Raw genomic sequence first — 16,723 nt, 5'->3', positions numbered from 1 at the left:
GAAGACTTTTTACATCCCTCTAGCCAACAAGCATCTGAATCTTCATCTGCCAACAGCAAAGGCTCCGAGAAGTCAAACAAAGGCAAACAGTCTTCTCCTTCGCTGACTCGGAGATCCTCTTCAACAGTGTCGCTGCATGATACCCTCACCCGGCAGACCTCCATTTTGCCAGTGCACAGTGCCAACTGTTTTTCTGCCCTGGAATCTTCTGACCGACTGAAGGAGAATGTTGATGCCTCTGTAGATCTTGTGCAGCAGGATCCCCCAGCCTCTGCACTCAGCAGCCAACGAGGTGACACCCCTTCATTTTGTCCCTCTTCATCTTTCCCACTCATGACTCTCCTCCAGTGGAATGTTTGCAGAATTAAATCTAACAAGGAGAAATTATGACTGCTCTGGAAATAGCAGCATCCACTTGTTCTCTGTCTCTAGGAAAAAAAATTATGTCCTCACAACTGCACTGACCTCTCACATGGGGGAGTTATGCAGCTCATTCAGGACAACACTGATAGTAAAACCATCTTACTGTGCACCTGGCTGCAAGCTGTTGCAGTCCACATTTTCCTTCCTCACTTCACCTTTTCTCTTTGTACCATCTACATCCCTCCGTGACTCAGTGTCACCACAGTAGACTTTCTCCTGCTTATTGGGCAGCTACCTCACCCCTTTCTGCTGCTTGGTGACTGTAATGTGCACCATCCCCTTTGGGGCTCTCCTAGAATCTGTCCAAGAGGTGCCCTCTTGGCTGACCTGCTCAATTAACTGAACCTCATCTGCATTAACACTGGAGCACCCATGTTTCTTTCAGACTCCACACACACCTTTTCCCATTTGGACCTCTCCTCCTGCAATACCCAGTTTGCCCATCATCTCGACTGGTCTGTTCTCTCTGACATGTACCTGAGCGACCATTTCCTGCACGCTATTCGTTTGCTGGCTCCTACCTCACCTATGTGTAAACCCAACTGGCAGCTTCCTAAGGCTGACTGAAGGCTTTACTTGTCCCTGGCAACCTTTGATGAACAACATTTCCACATTGTGATGACCAGGTAGAATACATTAAAAACGATATCCTTACTGCCACAAAATGTTCCATTCCTCGCACTTCACCCTTACCGCGACATGTCCCAGTCCCTTGGTAGACTGAGGCATGCTGCAATGCAATTCGCATCCACAGATGTGCTCTCTGCATTTTAACCATCATCCTATGATGACAAACTGCATTCAATACAAACAATTTAAGGCACAGTGTTGTCACATTCTTTGGAATAGTAAAAGAGCTAGCTGGATTTCATTTACTAGGTCTTTTAACAGTTCCACTCCATCTTCTATTGTGTGGGTCAACCTCTGACAGTTCTCTGGGACCAAGGTCCATTCCCCAGTTCCTATTCAGACCAAAGTAGATGATGTCATTGTGGACTCCATTCCTATCTCCAACACCATGGGCCGCTATTTTGTGAAGTTTCCAAGCTCCATCCACTATCACCCTCCCTTCCTCCATTGGAAACAAGTGGAGGATGCTCAGGTAATACCCTTCTTCTCTCAGAATCGTTAATGTTACAATGTCACCTTTACCGCACAGGAGCTACATCACGATCTCACTTCCTCCCAGGGCCGGACAATGTTCACATTCAGATGTTGCAGCATCTTTCTCTTGCAGGCAAGTACTTTCTGTTTCATATGTAGAATTGCACCTGGGTGGATGGCACATTTCCCAGATGCTGGCGTGAAGCCATTGTCATACTCATGCCTAAGCCTGTTAAGGACAAACACCTTCCTTCTAGTACTGCCCCATTTCTCTCACCAGCTGTTTTTGCAAGATGGTGGAACATATGATTTATGGCTGGCTGGTATGATGGTTCGAGTCTCGCAATCTACTAACCTCAGCACAGTGTGGATTTTGAGTGCGTCACTTTGCAATTGATCATCTTGTCACATTGTCAATCCACATCATCAAAGGTTTTCTGTGAAAATAACGGTCTGTGGCCGTATTTCTTGATACTTGCTGGAGGACTTGTATCCTCCATACTCTCTACATGTGGGGCTTCTGTGGTTGGCTGCCCCATTTCCTTCAGGAATTTTTAAAAGAGAGAGTTTTCAAGGTACTGTGGTCGGCCGTCCCATTTCCTTCAGGAATTTTTAAAAGAGAGAGTTTTCAAGGTACATGTGGGTTCTGCCTTGTCAGACACCTTTATACAATGAAAACAGTGTGCCTCAGGGTTCCATCCTGAGTGTCGTCATCCTTGCTATCATGATTAACCCCAATATGGCATGTCTTCTGACAGGACAAAACAGTTTGTATGAATTTCTGGCAGCGCAATGGGCTTCCTCCACTGTCCTCTCGTCTTGGGCCTGTTGCTCTTCTGTTCACTGAGACTACAAAATTCCTGGGGCCACTTGATAGGAAACTTTCTTGGTCCTTCCACGTGTCCTACCCAGCCATCCACTATACTTGGTCCGTCAGTGTCCTACTTGTCCTCAGCAGTACTTCCTGGGGAGCAGATTAGACCACCCTCCTCTGTTTGTACCAGTCCTTGTCCATTTGACGGGTGTTTCGTTTCTATGACCGCATGTCTGTTCATCTTATGCTGTCTAAATACAATCCACCAATGTGGGATCCATTTGGCCACTGGCGCCTTTTACACTAGCACAGCTGAGAGACTGTGTGCAGAAGTTGCTGAACTACCACTGGTGTGAAGTACTCCTAAGTAGATAGGCATGCCATTTGTGTGCCATGTCTGGCTGCCCATCCTGTCTCCTTCTTCGATGACTCCTTTGGCCACCAGTATGGAGTGCATCCCTCTTCTCTGTCACCTCCTGGAGTTTGCCTTTGACTATTGCTCCGGCAGCTTAACTTCATGCTACCTGCCACTTTCCCAGTGAATGTGAACGCTTGACCATCTTGGCTTCGTTCGGCGGCCTGTGTTCAGCTTGGACTTCATTTGCTTCCTAAGGACACTACTCCAGGTTTCTCGACCTTTGCACAGAACTTAGCGATAGTACCTTTGTGTACACCAAAGGCTCTTGTACTGACCATGGTGTCAGGTGTGCCTTTGTCATAGGCACCGATCATTTTCGTTATCAGCTTCTACAACACTGCTCAGTATTTACAGAAGAGATCTTCGCCCTGAATCAGGCCATGCAGTACATCCACTCTGATTCTCTCAGTACTAATCAGAGCTTCTGTGTGTGTACACAGTCCATCCCTTGGTGCAATGTGTCCAAGAAAGCTTCCACTTACCAACGCTTGATGGAGCCACAGTGATGTTTATGTGGGTCCATGATCATGTTGGTCTGATGGAAAACGAGGCTGCTGATGCCTGTGCCAAGGCTGCAGTCCTCATACCTCAGCCCACTACTTCTTCCATTCCTTCTGATGATCTCTGTGTTGCCTTCTGTTAGCAGGTAGTGTCCCTTTGGCATCACCACCGGTCTTGCCTTCTTGGGAACAAGCTCCAAAGAATTAAACCTCTCCCGTCTGCTTATCTGACCTCCTCTCAGCCCTCTCGCCACGAGAAGATCATTTTCCACAAGATCATCATTTTAGATAGGTTGCTTATTGGGCACTGGGCACTGGTGTTTTAGTCATTGCCATTTGTTAAGCCCCACCACTTTGTGCTCATTGCCACCAATCTTTGATGGTTCACCATTTCCTGACTGAATGCCTGTTTTTAAACCACTCATGTTCTCATTTATGTTTGGTGTCTGAGTTATCAGCCTTTTTAGTGAACGACGCACAGGATGTTGACTGTGTTTTATCTTTTGTAGCAATATCGCGAAGGACCTCCATTGTCTCTAGGCCTTATTTAGTGGATCTTTCTCTAAGAGGAAATCCTTGTCTTTAGCTGTTTTTCCTTCCATCAATTGGGCTTAACATGTAATTGCTTTTAACTCCTTTTTCACCTTATTCTTGTAAGGTTCTGACATGGGCACGTATGACCATAGCTGTTTGTGTGCCCTAAAAAATAATAAAAAAACGAATATTTAAGTGAAAAAGAAAACAATGTGTAGGAATTACATCCATTTTTTAAGGCTCACATAGTGGCCACTTCCCACACCCAAGTGGGTAATGTAGCCAGTGCCATCCCAAAAAAGAACCGATGTTTGTTTTTCTGATTTCTGTACATATTTTCCAGGCATCTTCAGGTCCTTGTACCTGAAAGAATACCAAGCGGCTGCAATAGACCATTTTCGATAGGTCTTTTGCTAGGCCAAACTCACCACTGTAAAAAACCAAAGGGTAACTATTTGTAATGAACTATCACTTTGGAATTCTCATGGATACGAAATGAAGCATTCAGTTCCTGTACAACTACAATTGGTGTTGCCCACTGGCTACAGGTGATGGCTTCGATAAACTCATTCTGTTGAAGATGGTTGAATTTCTGCTTTATTTTATCTTTCAACACAAAAAGAAAGTTCTGTGCTTTGCAAAATTTTGGTACTGCATTTGTCTTTAGCATAATGTGTGCCTCGTAACCTTTGGTACTGCTTGCTGTTTCAGAGAGAATATCATATTTTTGCAACAGCTGATTTAAAATTCCATTTGGAATGTCAGTTTGAATTTGATTCATACCCTCATGAATTGTGAAGCCCAAAGCATTGAAGAGATCCAGTCCTAGTAAATTTGTTGCTTTATTTGAATTTACACCTATGAATGTAGCCTGTTTTGTAAATTTTTCATTATGTTACATCGGTTGAAAACTCTCCTTTCACTAGAATGTCCTGATTGACATTGCTGAATAGTGAACTTTGATTGTCTGTTAACTTTAGCTTTCCTATCTTTTGGTACACCTGTCGGTTAATGAAAGAAACTGATCAGACTGTATCAATTTGAAAATTGAGTGGCACTTTGTTAACTGAGACTTAACAGCTAAGGTTTTGTCATTGCCAGCAAAGGTGGCACTCATGTAACATTTTGTCCATCCAAGATTCTGAATTTACACCTGTTCATTATGAATGGTACTTGACTTTTTGCTATTAACTACTGCTGTATGCTTGTGTGTTTGTTATTTGTTGGTTGTAGTTCATTTTGCACACCTCAGTCCTATGCCCAGTTTTTTTACAATAATTACAATGTGCACTATGATAGAAACAGTTGTCTCTTTTGTGGTTTATGCCACAGTGTGAAGAAGATTGTAAGTTAGAATTTCTGTACTTGCTTACTGACTATTTCAGCTGAATAGTGTGTTCATCCCATGATTTCCAGGTCTGGCTGAGCTGTCTCCTTGGCTGTCCCAGTTGTTGTGAAATGAATATGTAAGCATAATAGCACCAAGGTCCATGAGAAAGACAAGGTGTGGTGTTTGCTTTACGACATGTGGCACTATAAGTCTTATGAGTGCCAGCAGCCGTCTCTGGCGGTGAGTGACTAACTATTTCAGAAGAGTTTAATAATTCTTGACTGTACATTTAAACGCAAGTAAGGTCTCGATAGACATGACAAAGTTAAAACGTGTAATGAGTACCTTTTCAACTGCCTATTGATTTCCCATGTACCCTGCATGAAGCCAAGCATTCACAAAGTGTGGCAAACAAGCCAACTTATGTGATCTCAGAAGTCTGTTGTAGGGCCCATATTTCTCGTAGGCACTGTGTCATGCTGTATTGCATCAGTAGATATGTGTATTTGTTCATATGCCTAAATCAGTGGCAAACAATCTTATAAAGAAAGTTTTTGCTAGACAATTCATGTCCTTTTTTTAATTTATTGTTGGAGGAGTGGATGATAAGCATGCCATGAACTAGTGAGTCTCTTTAAGATTTCTTACATTGGTTGTTTTCACAATGAAATTTACATTCCCAAGTCAGGTCCTGTAACTGAGCAATCCACTCTTTATAGCTTTGATGTGACTTCTTGAAGCATTGAAAAATCTGTGTCTGACAGCATCGGCGTGAACTTGCAGGTCAAAATATGTCACCAGCCTTTATTTAATGTCAGTAGATGAGAGAGTCACTTGTTCACAAGTAGGTGGCAATTTTTGAAGAAGCTTAAATTCAGTGGGACCTGCATATACCAATAAAAATGATTTTCATTCCACTTCATCTGATGTCTGATGTGTGAGGCAATGTTGCTCAAGTCACTGGATGTAGTTGTTACCGGACTTCACTTTCTAATTGAATTCTTGAACTGCAGTAGTTGTTGCTGTTGGTCATCAGTCTGGCTTCCTTCAAGTTGGGCCAAGGGCACCACCAAGAGCTCCTGGTTGCTGACAGTTGTTGTAATAAGGATAACACCAATAGCAAGCTTCTGGATGTTCAGCTGAGTTGTTGTTTCCATTTTCTGTGCAATATTTTGATGACCGACCCAACTGTCTCCTTCAGGTGCTACAGTTTATACTATTATTATTTGCTGGTAGGAGATCACAAGGGCAGCACTGGTTGTAGGTTGTATTCCGGTCAAGCCCTGTCTGAAAAATATGCTCAGAACAGTTTACAAAATTCACAAATATCTTACTGGAATCCTAGAATCGAAGTCATAGAATGAAGCCATGAAGTGTTCCCACAAAAATCAAAGGATCATTCACTCAAAGAAAGAAAAGAAAATGTCCTGCTTAGTGATTTTTCTCTTTGTTCCAATATTTTTATTTGCACTCATCGCTCAGTTTTGACGAGAATTCTGTATGTTTGCACTGATCAACCAATTTACAGTTTTTTTTCCCCCTCTCGGTGTCAAATACTGAGTATTGGCATAAAATTGTCAGGTCTTTAAAGTTTGTCTTTCATTTCCTCAAAATGTTGGCTGGCAAAAATTGCTATCACTTCTTTAAATTTTAACCCTTCACCAAAATGTGGTGCAGCAAGAACTGTTATCAAGAATGTGTAAGCTTGTCCTTATTGCCAAAATCCTGTGAATGTAGTAACTGAATCCTACAATTAATTCCATCCAAACATCCACAGTAGCAGAAAACAGTTGTCCTGCAATGGTTCCTTAATGGTGGCGGATGTGCACGGTTGCAAATAAACACTTGTTTGATAAGGCAGCACTGACACAAAGATGTGGCAACACAGTAAAAAATAACATTTATTCAAAGTATGTTGCAAAATAGTTCTTAACTTTGGCACTGTTAAATGCATGGTGTTTGATGTCATAAACCCAATACAGTTAAAACTAAATAACTTTGCGGTCTCTTGGCAGTCTTTGATACGGCAAGTATATCTGATAGTAATGTCCATCATAGTTGACAAAAACAGTCATTGCTATATTGGAAGGTAGTTTTCAGGGTACTGTAATGAACTAACTGCAGGCACTTAAGTGAACTGCCTGACTGCTACTTTGTTACTGTCTGAGAGTCCGCAGCGCATCACATTTTCGAGCCTGTCGGAGGAAGGATCCCCTTGACTGCCAAGACAAGGCAGAAGTGAAGTAATCTGAAGTTGACAGCATTCCCTAAGGCAGCTGTCCACTCTATCAGTGGGGATTCATAATGTGCTAGAGGAAGTGGCATGGAAACAGGAAGAGGTCTGTGTTTGTGAGCGTCATCTGGAGGCTGCTGCGTGGAGCTGAAAGATGCCTGGCGAGTGGTGATGGTGACGTGTTGTGGTATTTATTACATATCTGTTGTTCGGAACACAGCAGTAAGTGTACTGTATGAAGGTTTTCATTGGAAAGGTTCTTCAAGTTATGCTCAGACTTATTTGTTTTTCCTGATGTATAAGATGAGTGTGATTTCTCAAAAGTTGATGTTCTCACTGCTTTGAAGACACCAACTGTGGGAAGAGAACATTACACCTTCAAGCCAAACCCATTTCCATATTGACTGATTTCTTTGATTAATCAATTAGCTAATTTTATGTTACCCCTGCTTTTTACAATTATAAATTGTGTTGTAAAAATGATAGTTGTGTGTTTAAAATAAAGAATTTTATTTAATATAAATTCACTTAGTTGGAAACTTTAAACAATGTTTTATATGTGATGTTTGTGTAGGGAAGACAGTGATACATAAAGGTCTGTCCCTTTCCACCTTTACGAGGGTGTAAGCAGTAGATGTCCATGAAAAGGGAGAGCAGATTTTTACTTCTCATGTAGCCAACGTAAGTAGTGTTACACACTATAAAAACATTACCTTCAGCACAGAAGTTATTTATTGTACAAAAAAAAAAAAAAAAAAAAAAAAAAAAAAAAAAAAAAAAAAACTGTCACTATTCTCTCCAGTTTACAGTATTTGCTGCTGATAGTAAAAATCAGTTTCAGCTGAAGAATTTTGCTAGGGAAAATGAAACGGTGTGACAGTAAAGGTCTTTCCCTCACATAGATGGAGTCATAGCAATAGAAAACTGAGGGAAACGTTACCAAATGATACAACAGAAATAAGATAAAATTCAGAATGAGGAAAAATAAATACAGTGAGCTGCAAAGTTTCATGATTGCCCCACCCCTGTTCTTGGTCTATAGAAATGATTTACTGGGGACATTGGAGGACTCTTCAGAAATGTTTGCCACACATCCATACCACAGACAGCCAGGAGAATAATGGAACAGACTTACAAAGGTTTCCAGAATGAGATTTTCACTCTGCAGCGGAGTGTGCGCTGATATGAAACTTCCTGGCAGATTAAAACTGTGTGCCCGACCGAGACTCGAACTCGGGACCTTTGCCTTTCGCGGGCAAGTGCAGCAAGTGCAGCAAGTTTCAGACTTACAAAGGATCCACAGCAAAACAAATAAATAAATAAAATACTTAAGAGGCCCTAGAAGTAGAGATGAGAGAGCATACACTAGATGAGGCACAATGTGTGAAATTCCTAATTCCTGTGTGTCCAGATGGATAATAAACTGAGGTGGCAACAGCATGTGAACAAATAAACCAAAGTACTCAGTTATGCATGCTTTACACTCATTGCTAGAAATCCTCTCACTGTGTTGTCCTGCAGACAAGAATGATAGCATACTTAAACTCAGCTCTCTCCTATGACAATCTTCTGGAGCATTGCAGCTAAGATGAAAAAGTGTCTTACTCTACAGACATGTGGAATATGAGTATCATGTAAAAGTTGATGATTGCACATCTTGCAGAAGCTTCTTCGGTGTCTTAGAGATTCCTACATTTACATACTAATACATGTACTCCCAATGACATTTGTGCTTGCTAACAAGAGTTAATTTAGGATGATGTCCAGTTCTCAACCATGGTACTAGAAGTAGAAATAATTTCCATACAAGTTATACACCCCTCACTACATTACAGAATGGAGCTTTATATTCTGCTGCAAAAGTCTACAATTATATAATAGCTTATATATCCTGCCTAACTCTAATATTTGTATCAGACAGATCCTGACTTTGCCAGTATACAGACAGCAAATAGTGGTCTGTGTAAAGTTACAATGCTTTGTTGGAAGTATTAGGTAATAACAGCAGCTGTGTAGTATAGGAGGAGCAGCAGTGCTGCTTTTTAAAACTATCTGTTTTTCTCCTAACATACATGTAAGTAATCTAGATATAATTTTCATAATTTTCAATTTGAGTAGATTAGCACTAGTCATTTTATTTTACAAACAACCAGCAGCACTTGCTTCAGCCTGTTAATATGTAGCTTCATTCATTCCACATCCCTGAAGGCTCTCCTTCATGATGAAATTCACAGAACATGATATGTGAATGAAAGAGAGAAAAATGTTTTTATTGTGGATGATACCTACTTTTTAAGCGTAGTTACCCTGTCAGTTCAAAGACTTATGAGACTCGATTAATGAAAAAAAGAGAAAGTTAAGTTGGTGGTTTTAATGCTTAAGGTGTTTTACATAGTCCTTTCCCAATTTAGTACAACGCACAGAACATTCATATAATCACCTTAAAAAAATTTGAATTTCAGTCAAATTGTGGCAGGTGTCTACCCGTCGTCGTTTCTGTTTGGGAGACAGGGTGAATCTCACAACACTGACACACTACGACTGCGCATCCACTACCTAACACTGCTTGATCACTGTTGACTGTTTGAATGTGCATCTGTTGTTTACAGTTGTCAGTACAAGCTGCCACAATAATTGCTACTCTGAAATCGCTTACACACCAGGAATAAAATCAGTTTTGGAACGTTCTGGATGGATGGTGTATTTATTCTAGTGCAAAAGTATTTGAAGAGATCCCATCCAACATAATACAAGAAACTGAGAATCCCAAAAAATTAAACATTTACCACTTGAGACACTCATACTACAAATCCCTATTAGCTGTAGGGCAAGTAGTAGTGTCCTTATCAAGTTACAAGTACTAGAATATTGTAAACAGGCTTGTATTGTTACAAATATAGATAGCTATTTTATTTGAGAAACCTCAATGTGTTCAGGGACATACTAAGGTACTGACAAAAATAAATAACAGCTATTTAATACAACTATGCAAATAGCAGCTTTTCTCCAAAAAGGTGTCTCTAATTGAATTTACCTAGCGTATACAAAAAATTTTAAGCAGTACAGTAATGATTTATTGTTGAACAGATTCTGTTTTTTGTTAATCTATAGGTACCTTGGGTCATTCCACATCCCTGAAGATTCTTGCTCTTGATGGGATCTATGGAACATGATGAATGAGATGAATGAATTAATGGCAGATGACTCACAACGAATGGCGGCACATGCCCACACTCAGTACCGTACCAACTCTTCCTAACAAAAGTACCATTGTAAAAGGTATCTAGGTGGGGAGGATGAAGCATGTTATCTTGGATGGAGAGTCATTGACAGATGTAGAAGTAACATTAGGTGTACCCCCAGGAAATGTGCAGAAGTCCTTGCCATCTGTGTTTCATATCGATGACCTGACAGATTAAAAGTAACATCAAACATTTTGCAGATGATGCAGTTATCCATAATGAAGTACTATCTGAAAAGTGTTGCACAAATATTCCGTCATACCTCTATAAGATTTCAAAATGGTACTAAGGCTGCGAACGTGCGTTAAACATTCACAATTACTGGAGAAATGCAATCAATCTACAAAGAAGATTGCTAACAAAACACTTGTGTGACCCAACCTAGAATGTTGCATAAGTGTATGGGGACCATACCAAATCAGTCAAACAGAGGATGTTCAATGTTTACAACCAAGTAAATTGCAAATGGTCATAGGTGTGTTTGGCCCATTGGGTGGCGTGACTGGGATGCTGAAAAATCTGAGCTGATCGACCCTTGAACAGAAAGGTCAGCTATCCTATGAAGGCCTATTTACAAAGTTTCAAGAACCAGTATTAGGTATAGATCTAGGAATATACTACAGTCCTCACTGTATTGCTCCTGTAGGGGCTGTGAAGGCAAGAGTAGACTAATTATAGTCATCATTTTGTTGTATTCTCCACACACAAATGGAACAGGAAGAAACATAAAATATGCTACAATGGGAAGTACCCTCAGCCCTGCACTTCATAATGGTTTACAGAGTACAGATATAGCTACAGAGAGCTTTGTAATTTCATCCAGGACACTGGCAGTATGTCTGGCGATTATGTGTTTTGCACCACCACACCTCTCATGCTCTGGTTGGCCAAATTCTGCAGACAGAAAGAGCTTCCACTACTAGCAGGCCTATTTGAATTGTCTCCTTCTGAATCAGTACCATAAGGAATGTAAAGCCCACATATTTGCTACATATTCATATATCCCACAATTAATTAATTGAGTGAAATATTGATACCCTTCTCTGGAGCATGCCTGAAATTTCTTCTGCATCTGTCAATGACTCTCCACCCCTGATAACATGATGCATTCTCTTTGTTAAGAAACCCTAAACCAAGAAACAAATTTTGTTTGGCACCTCACATTATCATAATTTTGCTAATAATGGAGTAGTATCATTTAAATGCTTTTTGGAAGTTAAGAAAAGCTCCATCAGCCTGATCACCTTGATCCATGGCTTTCAGGATATCACGTGAGAAATGTGCAAGTCAACTTATGTATGGTTGATGTTTTCAGAATTAAACTTTGATTGACATGGAGGGGGTTATTCTGTTTGAGGTACCTCATCATGTTTGAGTTCAGATTAAGTTTCAGGATTCCACAATTGGTGGATGGCAATGAAACAGGATGGTAGTTTTGTGGACCATTTCTGCTACCCTTCTTGTTTATAGGCATGGCCTGTGTTATCTTCCTATCGCTGTACACATCTTTTTGTTCAAGGAATCTACTATATATTATGGTTATGCCTGCCTGGCTAGCTGTGCGGTCTAACGCACTGCTTCCCGACCAGGAAGGCATGCCAGTACATGGCACAAATCCGCCCAGCGGATTAGTGTCGAGGTCCAGTGTGCGGGCCAGCCTGTGGATTGTTTTTAAGGCAGTTTTCCATCTGCCTCAGCGAATGCAGACTGATTCCCCTTATTCTGCCCCAGTTACACTATGTCGGCGATTGTTGGGCAAACACCACGCAAGCATTGGGGTTACACTCACCTGGAATGAGACGTTCCCGGGAGGGGGGGGGGGGGGGGGGGCCCTCCACTGGGGGCCAAACCGCACAATAACCCTGGGTTTGATGTGGGGCGGCGGTGGGGTGAGTGGACTGCTGTAGCCTGTTGTGGGGGTGTGTACCACTGAGGGCTACGGCGGGAATGAAGCCTCTCCAACGTTTCTAGGTCACAAGCTCAATACATGCATATATACATACATATATCATGGTTTATGAATCTAACTCCTCTGCAGATTCTGAGAGGTATTCCATTGGGCACTGGATCTTCATTTTTAGGTAATTTAGCTCTATCTCAGCACCACTGACACTAATATTATCATTCACCTTTGCCGTGTTGTGGGAAGTATACGTGGGCACGACTTCTGTATATTTCTTAATGAAGGAACATTTGAAAATGGAACTTTCATTTTTGCAGAGGTGCAATACGTAAACTGGGCAGTACTTCTATATCTTTCTTCATAAAAGAGCATTTTAAAACGGAATCATCATTTTTTTTAAAGTGGTGTGAGAAGTAAAATGAGGCAGTAGTTTTTGTAAGCTGCTTGAATTTCTGGAATACTGTGTTGCAAATGTGTGTTACTTTGTTCTGTTCCAATGGAATGAAAGGTGCTGAATTACGTGTGCATAGTTTTTTTTTTTAAGATGATCTATTTCCCTTTTTATGTGCTGTACGCAGATGTATTCCTCGCTTAATTACGTGATTGCATGTTTTGGTGCAAAAACAGCAACTGAAAAAGTGCACATAACATCTCCTTTCTGAAGCTAACAGATATTCTATCAGTATATGATGACATTTACAACACTTTATGAGAAAAGCCCTCACTATGCAGGCATAAAACTGCTGAATTGCTTCCATTCTAATATCTCCAAATTGCCCATTACAAAACTAAAAATGAAATTAAAATTATGGCTCCTAAACAATCCTGTATATTCAATAGATGAGTTTCTAGATTTAGTACACTCATATGATGGAAGACCATCTATCTAAAAATATATGTAATCTCAGATCTTAGACTGTGTCACAAACTGTAAATATTTGAATGTCGGGTATGAATACTGTGTTACAAAGTGTAGATTCCTTTATCTAAGTATGGCAATAACAATTTTTTTATGTATAGTCCATATATGTAACTCTGTTCTCTCAACTAAATTTAGAAAAAGTTGTGTAGATAAAAGTGCCAGCCAACAATATGTAACCCTAGTAAGGCTCTGACTTATCCAGAAGACTCGAACAAAAAAAACCTTTTTTTGTAATCAGTTGATGTTGGATCAAAATAAATAAATAAATAAAGGTATTCGTGATTTTCCCCTACTAACACACACACACACACACACACACACACACACACACACACACACACCTCCCCCTTCTCTGAAATCTTGGTTGTGGTGACAGACTCATCTGTAGTGTAGCACAGCCACGTGTCTAGTTAAAGTTGAATGATGACAATTTTGTTTGAGTTGACGAAACCAACGAACGTGAAAGCCAAATGGAGGTTGTGGTACCAAATTGCCCTGTAGCGCTGATAATGTTTATGTATCCTTGCTAGTGTGGCAAGACAAAAACTTTTATTACACTGTGTCTTAACATTTGTATTTCATCCTTACCTTAAAGTAACCACCGGTAAATAAAACTTAACGCTAGGTCAGTATGTTGTACACACTTTTCCGTCTGTTAGGGAGAGTTTCTACTATTCTCTAGCTTCATTTACCGTTTTTGGCATTCTTACAGTTTTCGGTACATCCAGTCATGTTACGCGCTCATCACTGCTCCACTTTTCAAGAATTGAGTGCCGGTAACAATTGTCACAATCCTCGTGATGACTGGGTGTTGTGTAATGTCCTTACGTTAGTTAGGTTTAAGTAGTTCTAAGTTCTAGGGGACTGATGACCATAGATGTTAAGTCCCATAGTGCTCAGAGCCATTTTTTGAATTGTCACAATAGAAGACGTGAATGTTGTTCACTAAAAAAACAAAGACACTTGGTGTTATCCTAATGGATTTTCCGCAACAAAAAATTGCCGAAATGATTGTTTTGAACTTAATTTCTGTTGTATATCCATTTGGCAACACCATCATCCGACACGATTTTGTTAATCTGTGTCGCAGTTTTAAACTCATCTCAGCATCCAAGCATTGCGACCATATTTAGGCGCGTGAAAGTGTTTTTATTTGTCCTAAACCTAAAGTTCTCTGCCATGTTTTGGTACGTTAGCTGGTGCTATGAAAACGCTGTTTCTACTATGTAACTATAATTTCATTTGCTTCAAATGGATGTTATAATGCACGCTGATGAATTTTCAGTTATTCGCACCGTTCTTCGTCGCCAAAACGTGGTACCGGTAGCTAGGTAGCTAACATCCTGTTTTCAAAGCAGGGCGATACTCTTGATTCTGTGCCTGAGGGTCGTGAACATTTCATTTGCGACAAACCAAAGAGTATTCGTGTGAAACAGGGAGTACAGAGTAAAGGGGGAAAAACAATTGTTTCACGAATGACATGGCAGCTCTTTGAACTTGTTTAATCACGATTGACTTCGGTGTGGTCCACTGAGATAAATGCTGTTGCATATGCCATTAGCATTATATTTGACATTAACTGACGTGAGCCTGCTGAGTTAGATCTGTGTCATATACCACACATCTTGGACAAACGTCACTCGGACATACCTTCAAGTGACGCGAGGATCCTCTTATCACATCTGTCTTTCGGTAAGTAAAACAACAGCAACATGATATTCCCGCGTTTATCTTTGTTGAACAATCTATTTTTTAGTTTTCATCAGCTGCATTGTTATCTCTAGATGAATTTTACACAACTTGAACACGATAACAGCACTGAAACAATAATTTTCATTGTTTACCAACCTAAGTATGTACACATCTGTTTGTTTTCCGATAGTCAAACGCAAATCCACAAATTTAGGACAAATGTAAGCGAAATATTTTGAGGGCAACGAACTTCATTATCACCCATTTTCTGTAATTGTGTATGAGGGAAGGGGCAACCAAATACTTCCTAGTTTGGAGATGAAGCAGAATGGATGTGGACCCCGTCTCTATTTAGTATTGTAGTTAAATATAGCATATTTTCTTCTGGGATCCTTGTGCACTTTGAAGTGCCTTATTCCTGCACACGCAATATTGAAACGAATGATTCCCAGCTACTATGGACAATATCATACGTGGATTTTCCAAAAATTGGCAGACCTAAATAATTATACATCAGTTTTTTGCGTTATGATATATCATGGTCATGAACAAAGACCTCATATTGACTGCTATACTTCCTTAATACCTTAATAAATTTAATTTTCGCTATTGTGATCAAAAGCTGCAGCAACATATTTTCATTCTCTGATTACAGAAAAAAACTTAGATGTAACTAAAGTTACACCCCTTTGTGGAAGTTTCTATTTAGCTGTTTTACAAGTTTTGGGCTTCGGAATTTTTTTCTGTAGAACTCAGGTGGATACACAAAGGCGTCTTTTTATTGTCTGCTTCACTCTTGTTGCCGCGGTACTGTCAGCTCGCATGCTATCCTTGGCAAACGCAGAGTAATCGCAAAGTTCGACATATGTATTGCAGGTTCGATGCACAAGAATTTGTTGCTATCATGTTTTGGGATGCTCGGGGTCGAAGCCTGCAGCGTCTCTACTTAACGTTTCCGAAATAGTGTAGATAAATTAATTTGAATTTATACTTCGTAAATAAGAAAATCGAATGCTGGAAAGTACCCACTGTTCTCAATACAGATACAAACTCCTTCCTTAACTATTTTCTGGCCTCGAGTCGAGAGGTCCTTTGCCTACAAACATTACAGCAGTTCTGTGATAACGTCAGGTTTGCGTTCTATATGAAAGAAACAAGAGTTTCCCATCCAGGAACTAGTTTACCCCAATCAGTCCATTTACTCATTCCACATTCTTGTTCGTAATAGCAGAGCTAGGACGGCCATATGATGCTGATCTCCATAATCAGTATCTTATTTTCATTGTCGGGATATTTCTCGATATTCTTAACGCCGTTTGCAGTCATACACTGATCAGCATACGTATGAGACAGTTTTTTTTACTAAGACCATCGTACAGTTGGTATGCGCGAAGTAACACCATTCTGTACAACCTTTGTGGTACTGATATTAGCAAAACTTGCTCCTGTTCTCCATCCCCCTTTACTCTCTCAAATGATTATAGCTTCTGGAAAAAAGCCCTCTCTATGTTTACATTGAGGCATGCATTTGTCCTGCGCTGTCGTGCGACTCGAAGGCCAAGCGCAGTGTTGAGGACATTCCCCACACTTTGTTCGTACATGTTTCAT

Source organism: Schistocerca piceifrons, chromosome 2 (assembly GCF_021461385.2).
Source record: "Schistocerca piceifrons isolate TAMUIC-IGC-003096 chromosome 2, iqSchPice1.1, whole genome shotgun sequence".
NCBI lineage: Eukaryota > Metazoa > Arthropoda > Insecta > Orthoptera > Acrididae > Schistocerca > Schistocerca piceifrons.
Note: the sequence above shows the minus strand (reverse complement) of the source record.